We start from the raw sequence: 25,226 nt of genomic DNA on the forward strand, positions 1-25,226 counted from the left end.
AAGCGCGGGGTACAAATGTAACAAAAAAAAAAAATCCGACCCCTGAAGCAAGCTAAAGCCACGACCTGCACCTTAAGCGAGGACAAAGCTAACCCCTTATCAAGCCCCTGCTGCAAAAAAATCCAGAATTTGCGAAACAAGCGCGAAAAGGAGAAACCCCTGCGCTCTTACACCACTCTTAAAAAATTCTCCATGTTCTGATATAATTGAGAGAAGTGGAATGACGTTCGAGACTTGAGCATAGTGGAAATCACTCCAGACGAGTAACCTCTCTTAGTCAACCGCGCCCGCTCAATAGCCAAGCCGTAAGACAAAATCGATCGGGGTCTGGATGACAAACAGGACCCTGAATCAACAACTCTGGGAAGATCAGGAATCGTAGAGGCCCGACCAGCAGACCGCGAAGATCGGCATACCAAGGCCTGCGCGGCCAGTCCAGGGCTATAAAGATCACTCGATCCCTGTTGGCCTCTACGCTCTGGATCAGGCAACCCAACAGTGGCCACGGAGGGAAGGCATAGAGAAGACCTTCTGGCCACTGCTGAAGGAGCGCATCGATTCCTTGTGATTTGGGGTCCCTCCATCGACTGAAGAACTTCAAGACCTTTGCGTTGGCTTCTGAGGCGAAAAGATCCAGTACTGGAAGACCCCAGCGATGCACGATTAGCTGGAACGCGTCTGAACCTAGAGCCCACTCCATGGGATCCAGAGTAGTGCGACTGAGAAAATCCGCCTGTACATTTCCCACTCCTGCTACATGAGCCGCCAACAGGGCCATCAGATGGGACTCTGCCCAGTCCAGAAGCACAGCTTCCTGCTGCAAGGGAGGACTTTTTGTCCCTCCTTGATGATTGACATAAGCCAGCACCTTGGCGTTGTCGGACATGATGCGCACCGCCTGGCTTTCTAGCAGGGGAGAAAAGGCCCAGAGCGCTAGGCGGATTGCCTGCAGCTTCAAGAGGTTGATGGAACTGGTCGCCTCCTCCGGTGACCAGAGCCCCTGTGCATATTGGCTCAGACAATGAGCTCTCCAGCCTTTCAGACTGGCATCTGTCGTAACCACCGTCCACTGTGGAGTATCCAGCAGCATGCCTCTGGATAGATGGGACGTACGAAGCCGCCATCGTAAAATGAATCGGAGAAAATTTTTCTTCACTCAACATGTAATTAAATTCTGGAATTTGTTGCCAGAGAATGTGGTAAAGGCGGTTAGCTTAGCGGAGTTTAAAAAAGGTTTGGAAGGCTTCCTAAAGGAAAAGTCCATAGACCGTTATTAAATGGACTTGGGGAAAATACACTATTTCTGGGATAAGCAGTATAAAATGTTTTGTACATTTTTGGGATCTTGCTGGGTATTTGTGACCTGGATTGGTCACTGTTGGGAACAGGATGCTGGGCTTGATGGACCTTTGGTCTTTCCCAGTATGGCAATACTTATGTGCTTATGAAATAAACGAGAGCGCTGAACCAGAGCCGACCTGCCCGGCCGAGATTATCGAAAGTCACGCCCTCAACCACGAAGCGAAAATAAAGAGCGACCTGAGGGCTTCGGCCGGTCCTCCAGGAGTCTAGGGACTTTAGACTCTCCCAGACTACGAACCAATTCATCCAAATCCTCGCCAAACAAAAGAGAGCCCCTAAAAAGAAATTTACTGAGTTTAGATTTAGAAGCTGCAGCTGCTGACCAACCTTTCAGCCACAGAGACCTCCTAGCAGCCACTCCTAAGGCAATAGATTTAGCCAACGCTCTCAATTAAGTCATACAAAGTATCCGCTAAGAAGGCCGAGCCCATCTCAAGCTTCGCCACTTCAGCGTCAATAGAGGCCAAATCATCCGAAGGTCGGTCTAGGACCCTTTCAGACCACCGAAAGCATGCCCTAGCCACCAGAGAATCACAAATGGCAGCCTGCACCGCCAAAGCCTAGACATCAAAACTACCCTTGAGTAAAAACTCTAGCTGGCGATCCTGTAAGTCTTTAAGCGACGAACCTCCATCCACCGGTACCGTATTGCGTTTTGTAACCGCGGAGACCACAGCATCAACCACCGGAGTCTTTAAAAGGGTCCTGTCCGCTTCAGGAACTGGATAAAGACGGACCATAGATTTTCCAGGTCTGAAAACCAAATCTGGAGCATTCCACTGAGCCTGATTGACGTCCCGGATATCTTGATGCATGGGAAACATCTTTCCTGGCTTGCGAACTCCCTTCAACAGGAGATCCACTTTACGAGGCTGCGGAGGGGGAGACTCCTCCTCTTCACCAAAGTGCAAAGTAGATGAAACCTGGGAAATTGAATCTTGAAGATCTTCCTTATGAAAAATTCGAAGAACTGGAATCCTCCCCAGAGATCATAGAATCCAAGTCTGTCTCCAAAGAGATGGAAGGATCTTCAAAAGGATCCCCTTGGAGCAAAGCCTGGTCTTCCAGAGGGCATGGTGAAATCTGGATCAAGATCCAAATCCTCAGGCTCACAAGACGTTCTAGGCCTTTTTGCCGAGAGCTGCAAACTTTGGCTCTGCCCTGCTGCTGGAGAGGAAGGAGCAAGATCTGATTGCCTCAGTAAAAACGCCTTATACATTTGTAAAACAAACTCTGGGAGAAAGGCCTCCCCAGAACCTGCAGGCAGATTGGAAACGCTGGCCGGCTGAGAATGCAGCGGCGAAGGGGACCAAGAAATCCGATGATCAGCTGGGGGCAGCAAAATGGCGGTAGTTCCCGGCAAAACGGGAAACTGCCAAACAGAGGGAAGCGCAGCATCAACTCCCCCTGAATCAGACGAACTCGCCGCCACAGGACCCGGTACAGAAGCGCTGTCTAAACAAGTGTAGTACTTACAGCGGCCCGATTTGTCTACACCCCGGTGCTGACAAACGGCGCAGCGCTTAAATTTTTCTGACATGACCGGAAAAGGGACGTCTTGACCACCCGGTTCCCTGCAAAACGTGCTTTTTTTTTTTTTTTTTTAAATGCCTCCCAGATAGAAAAGGCTGACAGGGAAAGAAATGCGGCAGCGAAAAAAAAGAGCTGCACAGCCCGGTCACAGCAGCGTCTTTTTTTTTTTTTTTTAAACTAAATACAGCTGCCTCTCCCTGACTCAATCTCTTCCCTCGGAGAGTCTGAGTCGCCAAAATACCCACAGCGTTGGATCACAACAGGCAGGGAGGATTGGGGGGGAGGGGAGGGACCCAGCCACCTGGGTGTAACACCCCCGAGGCAACTGAAGGCCCCCACAGACTACTACCTCCACAAGGTTCCTCCACAGTAGGTGCACAGAAAATAAGAAAAACCAAACATTAATCTAAATAATAATTCTATTTGCTTTTGTTTTTTTTGTTTTTTACACACAGAAAGGAGGAGGAGACTGACAGGGCTCACCACCTTCCACCTGCTGGAGACTGAGAATGCTGGACTCTACTGTCTGGCAAGGGCTCTTATTGGCTATCTCTGATGAGTCAGAAGTCTGTTTCCACCTGCTGGAAGGCGTGCACAACCCATCAGTCAGTCGCTGGGCCAGTCTGGAGGGACTAAAGGAAAGCAAATTAGCAGGTAAGGCCTAATTTCTCCTTCATTTTCAATATTTGATCAAACCAGCAATCCAACATTGCTTTTTGTCTTTTATTGCATATGTTCCTGAAGTACACTGCCTAGGACTTAATGGATAGTATGGTTTAGAAATGTTTCAACTAAATAAGTAAATGTTGCAAACTGACATCTTACTTGGTATCAACCTAAAGGTCTCTTCCCTCTCTCTCTGAGATACTCATAGCATGTGATATGATTGCAACACAAAAAAATCCCACACTTGTTTTTGATCTCTTTGCTATTCTTGGATCGCAGACTGGTACTGGTTCTACTTAACAATTGCTGGAGTTCATTCTTCTCTAAGGGGTGAGCTGTTGCCGCCATTTTTATATGGCATTTTCATCAAAGGTCAGCCTATTCGGCTGAGATGTTAGTTCTTTATTTCGGTTGAGACAAGAATCATGTTCTTGGTATGAGGCAGAATACAGGTTACATTAGAATGCCATCTCTCCTGGGATCCAAAACAGATTACAAAAATATTGCAGAAATACAAATAAGAATTCTATTAGAATTTGAGACATCCCCATCGCAAGTTTGACCATCTGTTATACCACTGCCTGACTACATGTGCAGCGTTCAGTATTACTGTAACTGTAAGTACATCTGTTTCTATTGGCTGCCTCAACCTCTACTCTGTTTGCTGCAAATCAGCTGTTCTCCATGAATTGCTCCTCTTGACCCAACCTTGGGTCCTTTTGTTTGACAGAAACCTGGCTCAGAATAGGGGATGTATCCTGTTTCTATCAATGCCTTCCTGTGGGATTCCAGACTTTTCACTCTTCCCAAACTTTTGTGGTGGGGGGGAGCCCTAGTGATTCTTCTGGCTCATTTCTAAGCTCAAACTTTGTTGTCAGCCTTCACTTACTGGAAGTACTCAATATCGCAGCACCTTTTCTATTCCATATCTTGTTTTATCATCCTCTGTCTACAAGCCCAAATTTATGAGAGTCCCTTTATTCCTTACAACTATCTGCTTTTCTAATCTGCTCATAAGTGGCAAGCATTCATGTAGATAATTGGAGACATTTAAGAAATGTGTTTTCCTTTCTGCTACTTGAGATTTAGGACTTCTCAATATATCCCCCCCCCCCCCCCCCCCCCAGGCCAACCGTATCTTGGACCTCTTTTTCTCCGGACCCACTGCTCGCTATTCTCTTGACTTTTTCTCTGCTCTGTTGATCAGGTCACTACTTAGTCTGTTACATTCTGGCTGACTACCCACCAACCTAGTGATGATGGTGGCATTGAACCCAGACTTCAGTCCCTTCTTCCCCATCAATTTAGGCAGCTCCATCATGTTAATCCTCACACCTGCCCATTCCTAGCCCATATATTTCTCATGAATTTTAATACTTTACCATTAGATGACCAAACCCAATGTTGGGAGATTTCAGTAAAGTAAGTTCTGGACCAGTTTGCTGCGCTTCCATACTTGAACCCCTTGATTTTATGGACTAGTATTACATAAATGTCGACTTCGACACTTTGAATGCCTCTGGTGGAAAAATTACACTGCTGAAGCTCAGAAGCAATGCCAATCTGAACTTCGCTCTTACAATTTTAATTTGAACCAAGCTAAATCAAACAACTATTCTAATTCGAATAAAGCATCCTCTAACCCATTTGGTGTCTCTCTCCCCCTCCCCAATAACCTTACGTGTTTTTCAGAAGCCACTTAATTCACTTGCTGCTAATTACACTCTGGCAGACTCCTTAACAGATTGCTTTGTTTCAGAAAATTCAGTGTGTCCAGATTATCACTGCCTTTAAATGATGACCTGTCCAACTCGCCTCCTATCAATTGTTTCCTCCTACCCCATATCTCTTCCACTCTGGTCTGCTTTCACTCTGCTATCTCTTCCAATAATCCTATCCCACATGAGACCCACATCTTGCACAATGAATTTTATTCCAGTTTCCTGGCTGACATCTACCCTACAAGAACTCCTCCCCTTCATATTTGCAATGATTCAACTCAGTCTTTCAACTGATACAGTCCCTCTGACCTGGAAGAAAGCAGTAATTCGTCCAATTTTGAAGAAATCATCCTTGGACCCACTGCTCCCTGTTAATTACCACCCAATCGCTGATCTGCTCTTTCTTTCAAAATTACTTGGAAGAGTAGTCCTTGAACAACTCCCGTCACACGTAGAAAAATCTTCAGTTCTACATCCCAGATACACTGGGTTTCACCAGTATCATAGTTCAAAAACAGTGGTAGTGGCTTTTGTCATTGAATTGCAAGCAACCCTTGATAGTGGTGATAGTACTCGAGTTGTATTATTAGACCTCTCGGCTGGCTTTGATCTGGTAAACTATTTGCTTTTGTTATCATGGTAATCACAGATTGGTATGTCACTTCAATGGTTTACATCTTTTCTTTTTTTTTTTTTTTTTTTTACAGGACTATACTTTTAACTGTTAAATTTCAGTCCTGTGCCTCAGCCCCTCGCACTCTCTCAGCTGTGGTGTCCCTCAAGGCTCTATTCTCACTCCCCTCTCTCCCCTACTGTTTAACATCTACCTTAGCTCCCCTTATGCAGGCGCATAATAAAGCTTTCTTGTATGCAGATGACATCTTATTAATATTTTTTTTACATCCTGTATTGTCCTTGGACCTCTACAGTCTTGTCTTGTCTCCCTTGCTAGATGGTTAGAAGACCATAGGTTTATTCTGAATCCTGATAAGACTGTGTGGCCTGCTGGGTGATCCGGTCTCTACTACAACCATCAATAACCCCAGTTCTCTATGGTCTTCTGATCACTGCTGTCCCTACTTTTCGTTATTTGGGAGTCACCCTCGATTCTAACTTAAATTTTCAATCTTAGATTTCTAAAGTACTTAAGGGTGGCTTTCTTAATTTCTGCTTATACTATTCTGAACCAGCAGATGTTATTGCTTCCCACCGGCAGATGAAGGTAGAGAAAACTGAATTCAACCAGTGACATCACCAGCTATAATCTGTGGTGCTCTCTGGAACAATCCAGTATTTTTCTCTACCTTTCCAACAGGTAGTAGGTTGTGATGTGGTGCTCCGTCCCTGACTTAACTCCCTGCTCTGCTGGCCATGGCTGCACAGTGTGGTCGAGCTTTGCGGCCACTCCCAGGTCAGTCTTGGGACCGTACCAGGTTGAGCTCTGAGCTTGACTCCACAGCCCCCACTTACACTCCATTGTGCCTCTGGGTGAGGCTTAGGTTTGGGCCTGAGGGATCTCACGAGGAGTGTGGGTCCCCATCTCCCCACCTGTCTTGCCCGTTCACCTTGTTTGGGTTTGTTCCTCATGGAATCCCTCTGCAGCTCTAAGGTGCTTAAATTTCCCCTCCCCCCCCCCCCCCCCCCCCCAATTGCTTGAACAGCCTCTTTCCCTGATTGAGAGGGGGAGATATGATAAAGGTCTATAAAAGAATGAGTGGAGTGGAACGGGTAGACGTGAATCGCTTATTTACTCTTTCTAAAATTACTAGGACTAGGGGGCATGCAATTAAGCTACAAAGTAGTACATTTAAAATGAATCGGAAAGAATATTTCTTAATTCAATGTGTAATTAAACTCTGGAATTCGTTGCCAGAGAATGCAGTAAAAGCAGTTAGCTTAGTGGGGTTTTAAAAAGGTTTGGATAGCTTCCTAAATGAAAAGTCCATATGCCATTATTAAAATGGACTTGGGGAAAATCCACTGCTTATTTCAGAGTTAAGCAGCGTAAAGTGTATTGTACTGTTTTGGGATCTTGGCAGGTATTTGTAACCTGGATTGACCACTGTTGGAAACAGGGTGCTGGACTTGATGGACCTTTGGTCTGTCCCAGTACGGTAATACTTATGATCTTATTAAAAAACAGTACTTAAATTCTTATCTGGTCAGACGACTCGGGTGACTTTTATCTTTCCTGAGGTCAAACTCCAGCTTGAAACTCCACTGAAAGAGATGTCACTTAACCCTCATCGCTATTTTAGTGTTGGTTCTCTCTCTGAACAGTTCTTTCCTCCTGACTCAGCTAGGCGAAACAAGTTCACCATTGTCGTGGATTTGTTCAGTTGGTGCTGTCTCCTTCAGTGGAGTTTCAAGTTGGCCATTTTTGTGTTTTAAATACAGAGACCTATCTAGATGATTATTAAGGGCCTATTCACTTGTTGTAGGTACAGTGATTAGAGAGTGGTATAATAAATCTACCACAGATGTGGCAGGGGTTTGTGTGTGTGTGTGTATGTATGCATATATGTGTGGCTTTTAAGTATGACTTGATTATGAATGCTTATGGTAAGGAGAAGCGGCTTATATATTGAATGTATGCATTCTTACTACCATGTTCTTTAATTCTGGATATTTTAAGGCAACATTTTTTTTTTTCAGTAAAGGATAGTTGTAACCACCCAGTGTTTAGGAATGTATCTTGGTGTGTTTTTCATAGTTTGTGGATGTTTAATGCTGGCATGACCTGTGGTGAGTCTCAAACTTTGAATGTTAAACAGACCAGTGTAGACTGTTGCTACTATGTTGCATTGATTTTTTGCCTCCATTTATTCTTTATTGCAGTCTTTAAAGTTGGTTTTAATTGATTGCCCACAGGATTGACTTGGGTGTCTTCTCTGCTACTTTTTAAGAAAACATCTGTTGTTTTTGCAGGTAAGAAATTTTGAATCAAAGGATTGTTCATGACATTATTTGCTTTCAAAACATGGACCCCCTAGATTCATGGGTGTTTGAATTAGTTTTTAGTTGTGTTCTACTTAAAATGATTTATTGTACAATGTTTCTCCTTGTTGGTATGATTGATTAACACTGGCACTATATTTTCCTCTGAAAATTGTCACCAGTTGGATTTCTGTATCCTGCAGCCTATTCAACTGCAGTTAGTAGAACATAGGGAGCTGGTTTGTAATGCCTGTTGCTGTGATAGCATGTAGCGCATGTTGCTGTCAGATGGATATTATGTTGATTAGGATGGTTAAAACAGGTGCAAGTATATGCCTGATAGCTGCTTTCCCTTATCCAGCTAGACCAGTCCAAACGAATGGCTATGATCTCCATCCAGCAGATGGAGACAGAACACTGAGCCTTCAGTGACGTTATTACCAGTATAAGGAATGGTGTATCCTTGGAACATTTTATTTGCTGTTTCCAGCAGATGGATGCAGCTTGAACTGGCGCAGCAGGTTGTTTTTATGTGACCTTACAGTTGGTGGCTCTGGGTTCAAGTCCCAGGACTTGTTCTGTAGCCTGATCCCTAAGAGCACTGATCTTTGCTTGAATGGAGCCAGGAGAAGCATGGTTCCAGCACTTTGACATAAAGGTCCCATACCTGAGGGGGGCTGCATCTCCTGGAGAAAGGCGATCTTACAGGATGGTGAATAGAGGCCCTTGGGGGTCCACAGTTTGTTACAGCTCAGAGCTTTAGCTCCAGTGCTACACCGGGGAAATCTTGCGCAGTTCACATGTGTTTTCATTCTCTTCACATCCTTCTCTTGCATGGGGACAGGAGGAGGCTTCAGAGGTCCTCCAGCACTGGGGAAGAGCAGTGGCAGGTCCCTGCTTGTAGCTGAGGCATGATCTCAAGGGGAGTGGCTTCCTGTCTATTCCTCCTTCCAATTTCTCTCCCTTTTTGTCCCTTGTTTGGGCTGAGGGGAGGGGTGGAATTCCCAGGGACAATATCTTTGACTGGTGAGCCCTCATTCCCCTCTTAGACAAGTTCCAGAGGGAGGACAGGGTCTCTGTTCCTACCTTCAAGGGAGTTTTTAGGCAGGGGTATTGCCTCGCTGTTCAAACCAAACTTCCTTCACGTCCCTCCGGACCGGTCCAGCAACTGACGCGTGGGTTGTGTACTCCTTCCAGCAGGTGGAGACTGAGAATTGTGAATCTCGGGAGCCAATAAGAGCCCTAAGCCACTAGCCCCAGATTCAGTAAACTCAGTCTCCAGCAGGTGGAAGGAGGTGAGTCTTTCGTCTCCTCTCTTTCTCTGTCTTCTAGATAGGGGTTTTGTTAGTGGAATATTTAGAGTGGATTTGTGGTCTGGTTGTACCCTGTGTTTCTGTTTCTGTCCTCTGTGCCCCGGAGTCAGGCTCTGTTGTGACTGGGTGCAGTGCACACCTCAGTCAGCCTTGGGATGTTTACACCCGAGGGGTAACCGGGTCCCTCCCCCGCTATACCTCCTGGAGTCCCGGCAGTAGATTCTTGCCTTCGGGGGCCAGCTCAGTCTCTTCGGAGGAAGAGAACTGAAGCTTCGGGAGAGGTAGCCTTTTTTAAATTGAAAAAAAAAAAAAAGTCCATCGGAAGTTTTAATTGGCTGAAGGTCGATTTCCGGCAGCAAACGGCACAGCAGTTCGGAGACTGGGCTCGTTTTACAGTTTTGCCCGTAGTGGTTCTCTTTAAAGTGCAGGATCTCCCTGCTCTGCAATTTTCGGACCATGGGATGGCTGAAAAGCTGCGCCGGTGTAAGGTCTGTCAGCGCTGGGGGGTGGGATCCTCCGGCACTTGTAAGTACTGCACCGCCGTGGAATCAGCTGATTTGCCGCTTTGTTCTATTAGTTCGGACGAGGTGTTGGGTGCGTCGGCGGCGGTCCGGTCGACGACAGCCTCAGAGCCAGTTTGTGTTCCAGATTTGGCGGGAACGGCGGCCATTTTGTCTGCTTCAGCGGAGCTTCGGCCTGTCAGTTTCACTGAGAATCAGTCGGTGGCAGGGCCTTCGGCATCTGGGGTTCTGGAGGACGGTTTTCCTCCACAATTTGTTCTTCAAATGCACCAGGCTTTTCTTTTGAAGCAGTCTGGTACCCAGTTACTTCCTTCTGTGGCTTCAGAGAATCCTCCTCCACCCCAGCGCAGACCAGTCAAGCGAGTTAGAGAGGTGGACTGTCTAGAGGAAGATCAGGTATCTGATCCAGAGCTGGATATGCCCGCATTGGAGGAATATGAGGCTGAGTCTCAGCTGGGGGAATCTGGTCCAGTGGACGCAGGGTCAGATTCGGTGTTTCCAGGTGAAGATCCGTCGGTGATGCGGATTTTTCATAAGGAAGACCTTCAGGAACTAATCTCCTTAGTGGCCAACACTTTGCATTTTGAGGAAGATTCTTCCGCAGTTCCTGAGGTGCGTAAAGTTGATCTTTTGGTCAAAGGAATTAGACGCTCCGGGAAAACTTTTTCTATGCATCAGGATATTAGGGATATTATCGAGGCCAAGTGGGATTTTCCTGATTCTCCCTTTAGATTAGCTAGATCCATGGTTCGGCTTTATCCGGTTCCTGAACAGGATAGATCTCTTCTCAAGGTGCTGGTTGTGGATGCTGTAGTTTTGGCGGTCACTAAGTGCAATACTGTTCCGATGGACGGTGGTACTGCTCTTCGGGATGTGCAAGAGCGTAGGCTTGATTCCTTGTTGAAGAGTACTTTTGATGTTTCTTCCCTGGCAGTGCAGGCAGCCATTTGTGGTTCTTTGGTAGCTAGAGCCTGTTTTCGTTGGGCTGAGCGTGTTTTAGACAGGTCTTCTGATGATTTATCTGCTGTTGATACGGAAGTGGCTAAGATTGAGACGGGTTCCGCTTTTTTAGCAGATGCCTTGTATGATTTGTTGAGGGCGTCGTTGAAGTCCATGGCTCTTTCAGTCGCGGCTCGTCGGTCTTTGTGGCTGAAAGGCTGGTCTGTGGATGCTGCTTCAAAGTCTAAATTGAGTAAGTTCCCGTTTCAGGGTTCCTTTTTGTTTGGTCCTGAATTGGATAAGCTGGTCAATAGTTTGGGAGACACCAAGGTGCCTCGTCTGCCAGAGGATCGTTCTAGAGCTTCTCAGCGCTATTCTGGTTCTAGTTGGGGTCAAGGTCGGGATTTCCGTCACTTTAGGCCCGTCCGAGCTGTTCCGGCGCAGCGCTCTCGTTTTTTCCAGAGGAGTCAGTCCTTTCGCGGGTCCCGCCGGGGAGGTAAAGATTCCCTCTCTTCCTTTCGATCCTCTACCCGTCCAGCCCAATGAAGGTGCCAGGGCCTTGCCTCTCGTTCCAGTGGGAGCTCGTCTGGCTCTCTTCTTTCAGAGGTGGGCCCAAATCACTACAGACCAGTGGGTTTTGGAGGTTATTCGAGACGGGTGTGCCTTAGAATTTGCTCGGTCTCTCTCCGATGCCTTTCTAGAGTCTCCCTGCCGTTCTCGGCTAAAAGCGGGTGCGGTTCGGGACACTCTGTTAAGGCTTCTTCAGCTGCAGGCGGTTTGCCCTGTTCCTCCGTCGGAAGTCAGGCAGAGTCGTTATTAATTTATTTTATGGTTCCAAAGAAAGAAGGATCCTGCCAATTCTAGATCTCAAGGAGACTTTGCGCTCAGTGATAGTGGCTGTTTGGAAGGGAGAATTCCTTACGGCTTTGGATTTGACGGAGGCCTATTTACATATTCCAATTCGAAAAGCGCATCAGCGATTTCTACAATTTGCAGTCCTGGTCCAGCACTTTCAGTTCAGGGCGCTTCCATTCGGTTTAGCCACGGTGCCACATACTTTCACCAAGGTCATGGTAGTAGTCGCAGCGTCGCTCAGACGGGAAGGCATTTTGGTTCGTCCATATCTGGACGACTGGTTGATTCGAGCAAAGTCGTATCAAGAGAGCCTGCAGGTCACGAATCGAGTAGTTCAGGTGCTGCAGTCCCTTGGGTGGGTGGTCAACTCAGCCAAGAGTCAGTTGGTGCCGTCTCAGACACTGGAGTACTTGGGAGTGGTGTTCGACATGGCACAGGGTCGCATTTTTCTTCCTCAAGCGAGAATTCTCAAGATTCAATCTCAGATTTCTGCCTTGCTACGCTACCAGATCCCGTGTGCTTGAGATTATTTGCAGGTGTTGGGCTCCATGGCAGCAACGATAGAAGTGGTTCCGTGGGCCAGAGCGCACATGCGCAGGCTTCGCTCCTGTCCCGGTGGTCTCAGACGGATCCAGTTCATGTAAGGTTACCTTTGCGGATGCCAAAGCTCAGCAGCTTGTTTTGGTGGTTGAGGACGTCCAACTTATGCCATTAGATCAGCCCAGCTGGACAGTGATAACTACAGATGCCAGCCTCAAAGGCTGGGGGGCCCATTGCCTGGGACAGTTTGCTCAAGGTCAGTGGTTGCAGTCGGAGACGTCCTTATCCATCAATCTCCTGGAAACCAGGGCGATCTCTCTAGCTCTGGAGGCGTTTTCTTCCCTAGTGAAAGGCAGATCGGTTCGTATTCTTTCGGACAATGCGACCGCGGTGGCTTATGTCAACCGGCAGGGAGGAACGAGGAGTCGAATGTTGCATCTGGAGTCGTCGAGAATCATGTTCTGGGCGGAGGTTCATCTGAGTGCTCTCTCGGCGTCACATGTGGCAGGAACAGAAAACGTGCAGGCAGATTTCCTCAGTCGCAACCTGCTAGATCCAGCAGAGTGGGCTCTGGGAGCACAGGCCTTTCAGGTGAAAATAGATCACTGGGGGCGGCCAGTAATGGATCTATTAGCCACTCAGGCCAACGCCAAAGTCAGTCGTTTCTTCAGTCGCAGGAAAGATCCTCGGGCGGAAGGCATAGGTGCTCTTCTCCAGCCTTGGCCTCGGGGTCTGTTGTACGCGTTTCCTCAGTGGCCCTTGTTGGGAAGGCTTCTCCAGCGCATCCAGGCGCACGCAGGAAAGGTGATCCTGGTAGCTCCAGATTGGCCGCGTCGTCCATGGTACGCGGATCTTCTGCATCTCTTGGATGCTCCTCCACTTCGGTTGCCAGACCATCCCGGCCTGCTCGTTCAGGGGCCGATTCTTCATCCAGATCCAGATCGATTTTTTTTTTTTTTTTTTTTTTTTTCTTACGGCATGGCTCTTGAGAGGGCGCGATTAATGGAGAGGTTACTCTTCCAAGGTCATTTCTACTATGCTTCGTTCCAGTCGTCATTCCACTTCTCTTAATTATATCAGAGAGTGGCGGATTTTTGAAGCCTGGTGTGCGGATCGAGATATTTCTCCTTTACGTTCTTCGGTTCCACAGATGTTAGATTTTTTGCAGTGTGGTTTTGATAAGGGTTTGGCTCTCGCTTCCCTTAAGGTTCAAGTTGCAGCCTTATCTTGTTTTCGGGGACGCGTACAGGGCAAGTCCTTGGCGAGCATTCCGGATGTTTCTCGTTTTTTGAAAGGGGTAGGTCTTTTGAGGCCTCCCTCGAGAGTGGTGTTCCCAGCTTGGGATCTTAATTTGGTTTTGTCTGTGCTTACTAGGCCTTCTTTTGAACCTTTAACGGATTGTTCTCTTAAGGATTTGACTCTCAAGACTGTGTTTTTAGTGGCCATTGCTTCGGCCAGATGGGTGTCAGAATTGCAGGCTTTTTCCTGTAGATCGCCGTTTTTGGAGTTTTCTAAGGAGCATGTCGTGTTGCGGCCAGTTCCTTCGTTTCTTCCTAAGGTGGTTTCCCATTTTCATCTTTCTCAGTCTGTAGTTTTGCCAGTCTTAGGTTCTTCATCAGGTTCTGAGGATCAACGGAGATTGCGATTTCTTGATGTCAGACGGGTCCTTCGGCATTATCTGAAAGTTTCAGAGAATTTCAGACGCTCTGATCATTTGTTTGTCCTTATTGGGGGATTCCGTAAAGGACTGGCAGCTTCTAAGCCAACTCTGTCTAGGTGGTTGAAGGAGATGATAGAGTCTGCCTACATTCTTTCAGGTAAGCAAGTTCCGCGAGGGATCAAGGCTCATTCTACCAGAGGGCAAGCGGCATCTTGGGCCGAACGTTTTTTGGTGCCTCCATTGGAGATTTGTAAGGCGGCAACCTGGTCTTCTTTGCATTCGTTCTTGAAGCATTACAGATTGGATGTGCAGTGCCATCAGGAAGTGGTTTTGGGGCAAGGGTTCTCACGGCAGGATTGCTGGGGTCCCTCCCTTAAATTGTACTGCTTTGTTACTTCCCACGAGTCAGTTGCTAGACCGATCCGGAGGGACGCTAAGGAAGGAAAAATTAGGTCTTACCTGCTAATTTGCTTTCCTTCAGTCCCTCCGGATCGGTCCAGATCCCTCCCAGATCTGTGTACGGTGTATATCTGTGTTGCTTGTTCCATATGATGTTTGGTTTTTTTGGGTCAAAGTTGGAACTGTTTTGTTGTTTGCATTTAAAAAAAAGAAAAAAAAAAGAATTATATAATAAGGAATTCTTTTCCATTGGGCAGTTCGGCACGGAGGTGTCGCTATCTTGCCTTATATGGATTGGCTGCTCACGTTCCCGGTGGCACAGAGGACGGGGGGAAAGTTCTTTATTCTTCTTCTGCTTTACTTGTTTACTGAATCTGGGGCTAGTGGCTTAGGGCTCTTATTGGCTCCCGAGATTCACAATTCTCAGTCTCCACCTTCTGGAAGGAGTACACAACCCACGAGTCAGTTGCTGGATCGGTCCGGAGGGACTAAAGGAAAGCAAATTAGCAGGTAAGACCTAATTTCTCCTTTTGGAGCAGCTAGGATGGTGGTGGTCCTGGTAGGGACCCAGGAAGTCAGGCAGAGGGCCACAGCCGGAACAGCCATGTTTGGTGCAGACAAGTTTTCTGAACTGACCTCTTTCGGGCCCTCGTGTGCGGATTACGGTTGGTAGCTTTAAGGACTGGTGGAAGCAGTTATGGTTTGGTCTGGCTTGGGAACAGACAAGCAGGAATAGTTCATAGTTTATTAAAACTTGATATTCCGCCCAAGCTGACTTGCAGAACTGATCGGTTTACAAATTAAATTAAAATCCAAAATAGTAGGAAAGGAACTACATCATTTGAGATGAGAGTAAAGCGATCAAACCAGAGTAATCACAGTAGAACTAAAGGGGGGGGGGGGGGGGGAGAGGTTGGGAGAGTAGGGAAAAAGGCAAAACAGGGGATGGTGACAGTGAATCTGATACTTCTCAATGCTCATTCCAGAGAAAAAGCCTGTTTAAAAAGGTGTGTCCTAAAAGCTACCATAAACAGTTTAAAAGAAGATTTGGCTCGAAGAGGAAGAGCATTCCGTTAAAATGGAGCAATGAAAAAAGAAAACACAGTGATGTGTACGTGTATAAAAACTAAATTGATTTACGTCAAGAATTTCCTCAGTATCTAAGAATTCTGCAAACTGATCATAAATTATTTTTTCAAGAGCCTTTGCTAAAAACGGTAGTGAGGAGAGGTCTGTACTTCTCGACCTGATTTACATTAGACATCTGAGCTTTCAATAAAGGTTTAACAATTGCCTTTTTCAAGGAATTAGGAACAAATCCTGTAATGAAGTATTTGTTAATATAAACAAACTTATCAGCTACTAGATCTTTCATAGCTTTCAAAACCGAAGGAGAACAGTGATCAAGCAAACAAGATTATTTGCATTCTACAACCCTGACAGCATTAAAATTAACTGTTTATCTTGTAGAATATCTGCAGTATAACACACACAAAATATTCCAAAAAGCCTGAATTTAACACTGTAATTGGAATTCATAATAGGCCTACTTGATTGTCAATTCAGATTTTCCTTCCCATCGATAGAATGTCATATCCCATATCCTTGTTGCGCAAGATATTCAGCTCCATAGCTACAATCCGAGATGTCTTCAAAATGTTGGACTGTGTAGCAACCATTGCTCACGTTCTTTCCATAATCATCAGATTCTACGAGAAACTGTCTCAATGTATGTAAGCACTGGAATTGGTTTTCATTAAACCTCCACTGTCGGGTACAGTTTACCTGGAAATGGCTTTCCTGGTGAGTCCACAGGTGCAGTTTTAGGATTGACTCCCCCGTTAAATGGTGTGCATGAAAGATTCATCAGTTTGAGGCTGGGAGGCACTGAAAAGAGGGTATTCATACACAGGATCTCTGGTTCCTGTAAGATGTATTCTTCAATTTCTTAACTATGAGCTTATTAGACTGACGATAGCTTTTTAGTACATTTTTCTGGTGTCAATAAATCCGCTTTGTTACAGTAAAATTTTATTTAATAGACTAAGGAAATTTGGAAAGATTGTGACTTGATTTTGATGAATCAAGTACAACAGGTTAAAGTGATTGGTTGTCTAGAGGCCCCTTTTATCATTGTTTAATGCATATCTTCAGTCTGTTAATAAGCTCCAGGTTGCAATATACATTATGAGGATGATCAGTTTTGATTGCCTGTTAATACTAATTTTGCATTCTGCGTGTGACAGCCTTAGGTTGTATAAATGTGGAGGTTTGGATGACTGCAGATAGGCTGCCTGTGACCTTAAAGAAGGTGGGGGTTCTGTTATTCTGGCTTCTGACCCAGAATTTCCTTTGGGGGTTGAAAGTGTCATCAAACAAATGAATCCAGTACGAATGGGTTGTGTCCATCAACCAGCAGGGGGAGATAGCACTAAAAAACCATAGTGCCTCATGGCCAGCTAGCTCCATCTGCCTCTTCAGTATTCTCTATCTCCCCAGCAGGGTGGACGCAGCTTATTCAGCTCCTTCAAAAAAATCTGCCTGGGGTGGCTCCTGTGCTTTGGCCAGTGGTAGCAGGGGTGTTGGGGGCTATTGCAGCTCCACTTTAAAGGCACATAGGTTCGCCCTTTCCCTGCCTTACCCGGTCCCCGATGTGGACGTAGACACATAGGTTTGCCCTGTCACTGTCTGTTCCCACACTCTCCTTTGTGGATGCAGGCACATTGGTTTGTTCTTTCCCTGCCTTTCCCACTCTACTGATCCTCCGGAGTTGGAAATTTTCCTCTATTGCAGTTGCCTCTAACTTTCCTCACAGTTAAAAAAAAAAAAAAAAAAAAAAAGTCACGTCGCGCTTTGGCGCTGTGATTCCATAAAAATAGGTTTTCTTCTGATTGTGCAGTGAGACCGGAGCTCTGGGACTCGGTCTGGTGAGGTAAGAGCGTTTTGTAGCTCTTCCAGGGAGGGCCCGCAATCGGGACATTTTTGCCGTGAATCCGCCATTTTGAATTTTCCGCCGTTTTCGGCAATGGCTGCGGAGGTTGTTAAGCGCTGTTCCCGTTGTTGCAAGCGTAGATCCACAGCAGAGCACTGTAAATCGTGCTCTTCAGATGTCAGGGCTGGCACGAGCATGGCGAGCGATGTTTCTTCCTGCTCAGTGGAGCTGGCAGCAGGTGCTATTTTGGACACACCGCATGGCGCGACCCCCGCAGATGCGGAGGGGTGCCTCGTGTGGAGGCTAATAGGGGAGCTTCTATCCCCGGACTGGAACTGGGAGGCCAAGGAGAGCCATTCTCCCCTGAGTTTGTGTTGCTGCTGCATAAAGCATTCATGTTAAAAAGAGCTCTCCCGCAGGGGTCTCATTCTGCCCTGCTATCTGTTCCCCCTCCAGTGGAGTGTGGCCTCGGATTGCCGTCAGACGCGTTTTCCTCTGACAGCTGGCTGCGAGACAAGCGCAGAAGGGTTAATTCCCCTTCAGAGAGTGGCGCACCCCCCTTCTCTTCCCCCCCCCCCCCCCCCCCCCCCGTGGTCGGAATGTGAGGATTCTGAGGGGGTCTGGCAGGCCCTCGTGGTCTGAAGAGCCAGAGGAAGGTGCAGGATTGCCACCGGATCCAGATGATCCTTCCGCGGTGAGGAGTTTCCACCGCGACGAGCTGCCAGCACTTATTTCTGATGCCTTGCAGGTTCTCTCTATTGAAGATCCTGGGAGTGGCGAAGCCTCCTCTGGTAATCCGAGGTTGGCAAGTACTAAGAAACCTGCTCGAGCCTTTCCTTTGCATGACTCCAAGAGCTTATTTCAGCTCAATGGGCTGACCCTGAGGGGCCTTTGAAAGTCGCCGGGGCAATTATACCCTCTAAGTGAGGAGCATTTGGCACCTAGCAGTGCCTAAAGTGGATGCCCTAGTCACGGCTGTGACAAAGAGGACTACCCTCCCAGTTGAAGGAGGAGTTGCCCTGAAGGACATGCAGGACCGACATCTGGAATCAGCTAGGAAATGGTCCTTTGAAATTTCAGGCCTATCCTTACGGGCGTCTGCATGCAGCTGCTATGCTGCCCGAGCCTGCCTCGCTTGGTTGCAACAGGCAGTGGAACAGCCCGGTGATGGAGCGGATTCCCTTACTGAGGTTGCACCATGGATGGAGTCGGCCTTGTCTTTCTTGGCTGACGCCCTTTATGATCTGGTCAGAGCTTCAGCTAAACAGATGGCTATGGCGGTGGAGGCTCGCCGCCATCTGTGGCTACGGCATTGGGCAGCTGACATGGCCTCTAAGCAAAGGTTGGTGAAGTTGCCCTTCCAAGGCCTTCTCCTATTTGGTGAGGAGTTGGAGAAAATTGTTAAAGGCCTGGGGGATGCTAAACCCCAGCGCTTACCCGAGGATAGGCTGAGGCCTCTCTCCAAGGGTCAGGCGGTTCCCTCCTCTTACAGTCCTTGCTTCCGTGAAGCTAGAAGGTACCGCCCGGGGCATTTTGCTGGGTTCACTTCTCGTGTCCGCTTTCAGCAGATGAACTCCTTTCGTTCGGACAAGCGTTCCGCAGCGACCGGCTCAAGGCCTGGAGTTTAAGGGCGACCCTCTCAATGATGGTGCGCCGGCCCTTTCCTAGATTCCTGCAATAGGACGGCTTTCCCTCTTTTTCGAGGAGTGGGTCAAGATTTCCTCAGATCAGTGGGTTTTGGACCTGATCAGAGATGGCTACAAAATAGAATTCAATGCCCCGGTGAGAGACATGTTTGTGGAGTCCCGATGCAGTTCTGCCGTCAAACGGGCGGCAGTAGAGGAGTCCTTGCAAGGCTTGATTCACCTAGGGGCGGTGTCCCCGGTGCCTCCTGCTGAACACGGCTCCGGCCATTACTCCATTTACTTTGTGTTGCCGCGAAAAGGCTGGTCTTTTCAGCCCATCCTCGACTTAAAAGAAGTCAACAAGTCTCTAAGAGTGCGGCATTTTCACATGGAAACCCTGCACTCCGTCATTGCGGCGGTACAACCAGGAGAGTTTTACGTCTTTGGACCTGAAAGAAGCTTACTTGCACATTCCTATTTGGCCCCCGCACCAAAGGTTTCTTCGGTTTGCAGTGATGGGAAAACATTTCCAGTTTCGGGCCTTGCCTTTTGTTCTCGCCACAGCTCCCCGAACCTTTTCCAAGGTAATTGTGGTAGTAGCTGCTTTTCTCAGGCGAGAGGTTATTCGGGTTCACCCGTACCTAGACTGGCTCATTAGAGCGGACTCGACAGAGGAGAGTCATCAAGTAACAGCCAGAGTGATCTCAGTACTTCAATCTCTGAGCTGGGTCGTCAATATAGCCAAAAGTCACCCGACCCCCTCTCAATCTCTAGAATATTTGGGGGTCCGGTTCGACACAGCTTTGGGGTTTGTATTTCTTCCCGAGCAAAGGCGGTGCAAGCTTCAGAACCAGGTCTGTCTGCTCCTGAGGATGCCTCGCCCCCACGCTTGGGACATTGTCCAGCTGTTAGGGTCGATGACGACCACCTTGGAAGTGGTGCCCTGGGCGAGAGCGCACCTGAGACCTCTGCAGTGCTCCCTGCTTCAACGATGGTCTCCAATTTCTCAGGATTATCAATGCAGACTCACGTGGCTCCCTGCGGCCCGGCTCAGTATGGAGTGGTGGCTCTCAGACAGCATGCTGCGGCAAGGAATGCCGCTAGCGCTCCCCAATTGGTGTCTGGTGGTAACAGATGCCAGCCTGAAGGGCTGCGGTGCACATTGCCGGGGAAGGCATGCCCAGGGTCTCTGGACACCCGAGGAGTCGGAGTGGTCCATCAATCGCTTGGAGTTGAAAGCGATTTTTTAGGCTCTTGTTGCCTTTCACTCGACCCTGGAATGATTGGCTGTCAGAGTTCTGTCGGACAACATGACAGCAGTGGCCTACATAAATCGACAAGGCGGCACTCAGTGCAGAGCACTGGCCGCGTAGGCCACGCAGATTTGCCACTGGGCCGAGCTACATCTGCAGTTTCTGTCAGCAGCTCACATTGCAGGTCAGAGCAACGTGCAAGCTGATTATCTAAGCAGGCATCAAATCAACCCAGCGGAGTGGGAACTGGCAGACGAAGTGTTTCTTCAGATCTGTGCCAAGTGGGGGACGCCCGTAGCAGATCTTATGACCTCAAGCGCAAATGCCAAAGTCCCATGCTTTTACAGCAGATGGAGAGATCCTCGCTCGGCGGGGTTGGATCCCTTGGCTCAACCCTGGCCTCCGGGCCTCCTGTATGTGTTCCCTCCGTGGCCCTTGATAGGGCGAGTACTCCTGCGGATTCAGCTACATCAAGGAGAGGTGGTTCTCATTGCCCCGGATTGGCCCAGGAGGCAGTAGTATGCGGACCTCCGGTGGATGCTGGTGGAGGCTCCCCTTCCTTTGCCTCTGGTACCAAATCTGTTGTCACAGGGACTGGTGACCATGGAGGACGCCTGCCGCTTTGGTCTTACGGCATGGCTATTGAGAGGGCGCAATTGAGAGACACGGGTTATTCCAGTAAAGTCATTTCCACTCTCCTTCAGGCCCGCAAGCGTTCCACTTCCTGGCTTATGCCAGGATTTGGCGCTAATTTGAGGCTTGGTGTGCTGCTAAAGCGATTACACCTATGCAGGCTTCTGTCTCGCCGATACTTGACTTTTTGCAGGATGGTTTACAAAAAGACCTTGCCTATAATTCCCTGCGTGTTCAAGTGGCAGCTTTAGCATGTTTTCGAGGGAAGGTCGCTGGCCTCTCCCTGGCTGCTTATCCGGATGTGGCACGGTTTCTTAGAGGGGTGCTTCGGCTCCGTCCTCCCGTGCGGGCTCCGTGTCCAGCTTGGAACCTGAGGTTAGTTTGAAAGGCCCTTCAGTGTTCGCCCTTCGAGCCGCTAAGGCAAACTTCGGAGAAGGATGTGACCTTAAAGACGGTCTTTTTGATGGCCATTAACTTTGGCGAGACGGGTGTCTGAGCTCCAGGCGCTGTCCTGTCGAGACCCTTTTCTGCAATTCTCAGAGTCCGGAGTTATGGTTCGTACGGTGCCTTTCTTCCTGCCTAAGGTGGTTTTAGCGTTTCACCTAAACCAGCCTATTTTCCTGCCTTCCTTTTCCAGAGAGGAGTTTTCGGAAGCCTTTGAGCAATTGCACCTTCTAGATGTACGAAGGGCTCTGTTGCAGTATCTGCGCATGTCAAATGCTTTTAGGACCTCTGATCATCTTTTTGTCCTGTTATCAGGTCCGCGCAGAGGGTCTCCAGCGTCTAAAGCCACTATAGCCCGTTGGCTCAAGGAAGCTATTTTTTCAGCCTATCTGCTGTCTGGCTGGCCTCCGCCTGAAGCCTTCAAGGCACATTCCACAAGAGCGATTTCCTCTTCTTGGGCTGAAACTGGAGCACTCTCTCTTCAAGAGATATGCAGTGCAGCGACATGGGCTTCTAAGCTCTCTTTTGCCCGACATTACAGGCTGGATGTGGCTGCCAGGAGAGACGCGCATTTTGGAGCACAAGTGCTGGCGCGTGGTGTGGCTTGTTCCCACCCTATCTAGGGATTGCTTTGATACATCCCATTCGTAATGGATTCATCTGCTTGATGTCAAGGAAGGGAAAATTAGGTTCTTACCTTGGTAATTTTCTTTCCTTTAGTTATAGCAGATGAATCCATGAGCCCTCCCTCAGTGATTCATTGTGTGATTGATGTTGTTTTAGGTTCAGTTTTTCCTGTAGATATGTTCCCTCATTGGGAGAAGTTGGAAAACAGTCTTCAGGATTTCTGTTATGTTATAGCAGGTTGAGTTCGTCCCTCCTTTGTGTTATTGCTCCTGTTCTGGGGCGTTCATCCGCTGTGAGGAAAGTTCATGTTATGCTACTTTGCAGTGTAACACTGCTTTGGAAGCTTCAAATACTGAAGAGGCAGATGGAGCTAGCTGGCCATGAGGCACTATGTTTTTTCAGTGCTCTCTATCTCCCCCTGCTGGTTGATGGACACAACCCATTCATAATGGATTCATCTGCTATGACTAAAGGAAAGAAAATGACCAAGGTAAGAACCTAATTTCCCCTTGTTGAGTTATCTATGAAATATAAAAATTGTGGTTAAGAATACATTTTATAAACTACTGGTAAATCAGATCTTGTTTGACCCATGTTCCATTTATTTGGGTTTGCCTGGTTCTTTTTTTGGTGTTGGGGGGGGGGGGGGGGGAGCCTCTCTGTGTCAGAATGCAGACTGGTGCTATATGTATGTGTGATCAAAACCAATCCCTATATATCTAATAAGAAAAACTGAAGTAGTAATTTGCTCATTATGTAGCACTGTTATTTGAGTTGTTGGGATAGACTGCTCAAATTTTCTGAAAAAATTTGATAAGTGACTTTGCTACAAAATTTTTAAAATCACCGCTGGCTCCTTTTACAAAGCTGCACTGGCAATTCCCGCAAATGTGACGATGCCTAAAAGAATTGAGTGGGCTTCACATTTGCTGTACCAGAATCGCTAGTGTGACTTTGTAAAAGGAGCCCTTAATTTTATTGCGTTTCTTGTGTGCTTTATTCATTGTATTGTGATGTGTGTGGTGGTGAGCTGTAATCCATTTAGAAATAATGTGGATGAGCAGAAGAATAGAAATGCATATGGATAGTTAGGTAGTGGTGGTCTACATCAACACAGGTTCAGCAGGTTGTTGAAGAGAAAATAGGTTCTTCCTTTGGTTGTTCAGGCATCATTACTCAGTTGCACCTTGCATCAAGGAAGGAGTCGGCTAGATTCTTACCCCCTTTTTTTTTTTGTTTCAAGTGGAGAATATTCTCTATGCGATGTACAGATTTATATATTGTCTACCAATTTACTAGTCTACTTTTCTTCACCTCCGAGTCTGGCTTGAAAACAAATTTTAGTCGAGTTTATTTCAGCACAGCAACCACTAAATGTGACCAGGAGAAAAGTAAACTCATTATTTCTTATTTTTCAGTAACTCATAAAGGGTGTTGTCTCTTGAAGCTGCTTATATAACCATCTGTTCTGTTCAGTGTGGCCCTTATTCATTTATTATAATCTTTCAGCCTATAGGTATTTTATTTTAAACATTTATATTCCACTTTATATCCAAAACAGATTTAATCTCAGGTATCCAATTGTATCGGTGATGATATTGTTGCAGTTGCCGCCTTTTCACAATAGAATAATTTTGTACACACATTCTAAGTTTCTTCAAAAAGTGGCCTCCAGCTTAATTGAGTCCATTCTTTTTGCAGCATAAGTGGCTTTTTCATATTTTGGATTTTAAAAGAGCACTTTCATTTATGGAAAAAGAAATGCATGATTTTAGAAATCAAGCTGTATCTTTTTTGTGAACCACATAATGAACCTGGCTGTTTAAAGTTTAACGGTTTTTATTCAGGATCAAAAGAACCATACATCAAACAACTAAACAGCAAGTCTAGGCAATAACAGCATTCTGTTACATAATAATCGGACAAAAAGAGAATAGTAAGTAACACGCCTTTATAAGATTAGAACTAAAAACAATACAAAAAACTTATGATCCTGATTTCATTAGGCTTCCCCCTTTACCACCCTACCCTGAACCCATTTCCTTTAAACTATAATTGAGATGGTGAACCTGGCTGTTTAAGAGAAAATTTATGATTGATTCCAAAATCTATTTTCAATTTGCTGTACCGATGTAGGCCTATGCTTCCAAGTCCATGTAAAAGCTTATAAGAACATAGGGTTCCTCCTCATCCACCAGACCAGTCTAGTGGAAGGAGACGGAAAATAGTTCCAAGTAATTTGGCCCTGTATCGTGCAGCCTGGAGTACTTGGTATTTAATAGCAGATGGTGGATGGATAGTGCAGCTGCTGGCCTGGTTCTCCAGGTAGCAGTTTAGCAGGGGGTAATAGCTACTTTGAGGCTTCCTGACTGAAATGGATGATACCTGGTGGTACTGGGTCACTCATCCTGCACATCTGGTCTTTTGGTCTGGTGGATGATGAGGAACGAAAAATTTATGTCTTGCTGATGATTGCTGTTTCCTTTAACCCAACCAGACCAGTGCTCTCTCTTCTGGTTTCTTCCAGTTCTAGGTCCTGTAGGTATCATCCCCTGTACCTGGGCACTGGGTTGCTGTTGTAATTACTTCAGTTCTGAGAGTTGGTCATCTTAAGCTCTATCTTCTCCATACCATCTTGCTATGACAGCAATGGGTAGCTCCTGCTTCAGTTTGTCTCTACACACTTCCTCAATTCAGGGGTGGGTCTGCAGTTTGCAGAGTGAAGGCCAAGTGGTAAAATCATTTGTTTTACTGATGATGGCTCTTTCCTTTAATCCAACCAGACCAGTCCAGGTGTGCGCTCTTTTCTTGTTTCTTCCATATCTAGGTCTTAAGGTGTCAACCCCTGTACTAGGGCACTGGGTTGCTGTTGTAATTATTTCAGCGCCGAGAGTTGGTCATCTTAATCTGTATCTTCTCCTATGACAGCAGTGAGTGACTCCTGCTTCAGTTTGTCTTTACACACTTCCCCAATTCAGGGGTGGGTCTGTAGTTTGCAGAGTGAAGGCCAAGTGGCAAAATCATCTCTCGCCGTGTCTGTGGATGGGCCTTGGTTACCAAGTACTCCCAAGTATGCTAAACTGGGGTGCAAGTGGCTTACATGACTAACTTTGTTGGTCTGTCTTGTAGCGGTACAGAGCACCATTGCTTGGCTATACGAAATACTGAACATTCTAGGGGTGTATTACTTGGAGCTATTTTCTCTCTTTCCGCTGGTGGATGGACATAACCAATTAGTTTGGACTGGTCTGCTTGGATTAAAGGAA

The 25,226-nt window shown here is 47.0% G+C and overlaps 1 protein-coding gene across 10 annotated transcripts in view; it reads left to right on the forward strand.

Annotated features, from left to right (window-relative positions):
• LOC115475343 (copine-1-like) overlaps positions 1–25,226 on the forward strand; it is a 167,184-nt gene that overhangs the window by 12,151 nt on the left and 129,807 nt on the right. For 5 of the 10 annotated variants that reach the window (XM_030210988.1, XM_030210985.1, XM_030210977.1 and 2 more), the window contains one exon: positions 8,121–8,210. The exons of 4 other annotated variants lie outside the window; for them this stretch is intronic. The gene's annotated coding sequence lies outside the window, so the exon portion shown is untranslated. The remainder of the gene's footprint in view (positions 1–8,120; positions 8,211–25,226) is intronic. One more of the 10 variants, XM_030210979.1, reaches the window with a different exon arrangement.

Source organism: Microcaecilia unicolor, chromosome 8 (assembly GCF_901765095.1).
Source record: "Microcaecilia unicolor chromosome 8, aMicUni1.1, whole genome shotgun sequence".
Classification (NCBI taxonomy): Eukaryota; Metazoa; Chordata; class Amphibia; order Gymnophiona; family Siphonopidae; genus Microcaecilia; species Microcaecilia unicolor.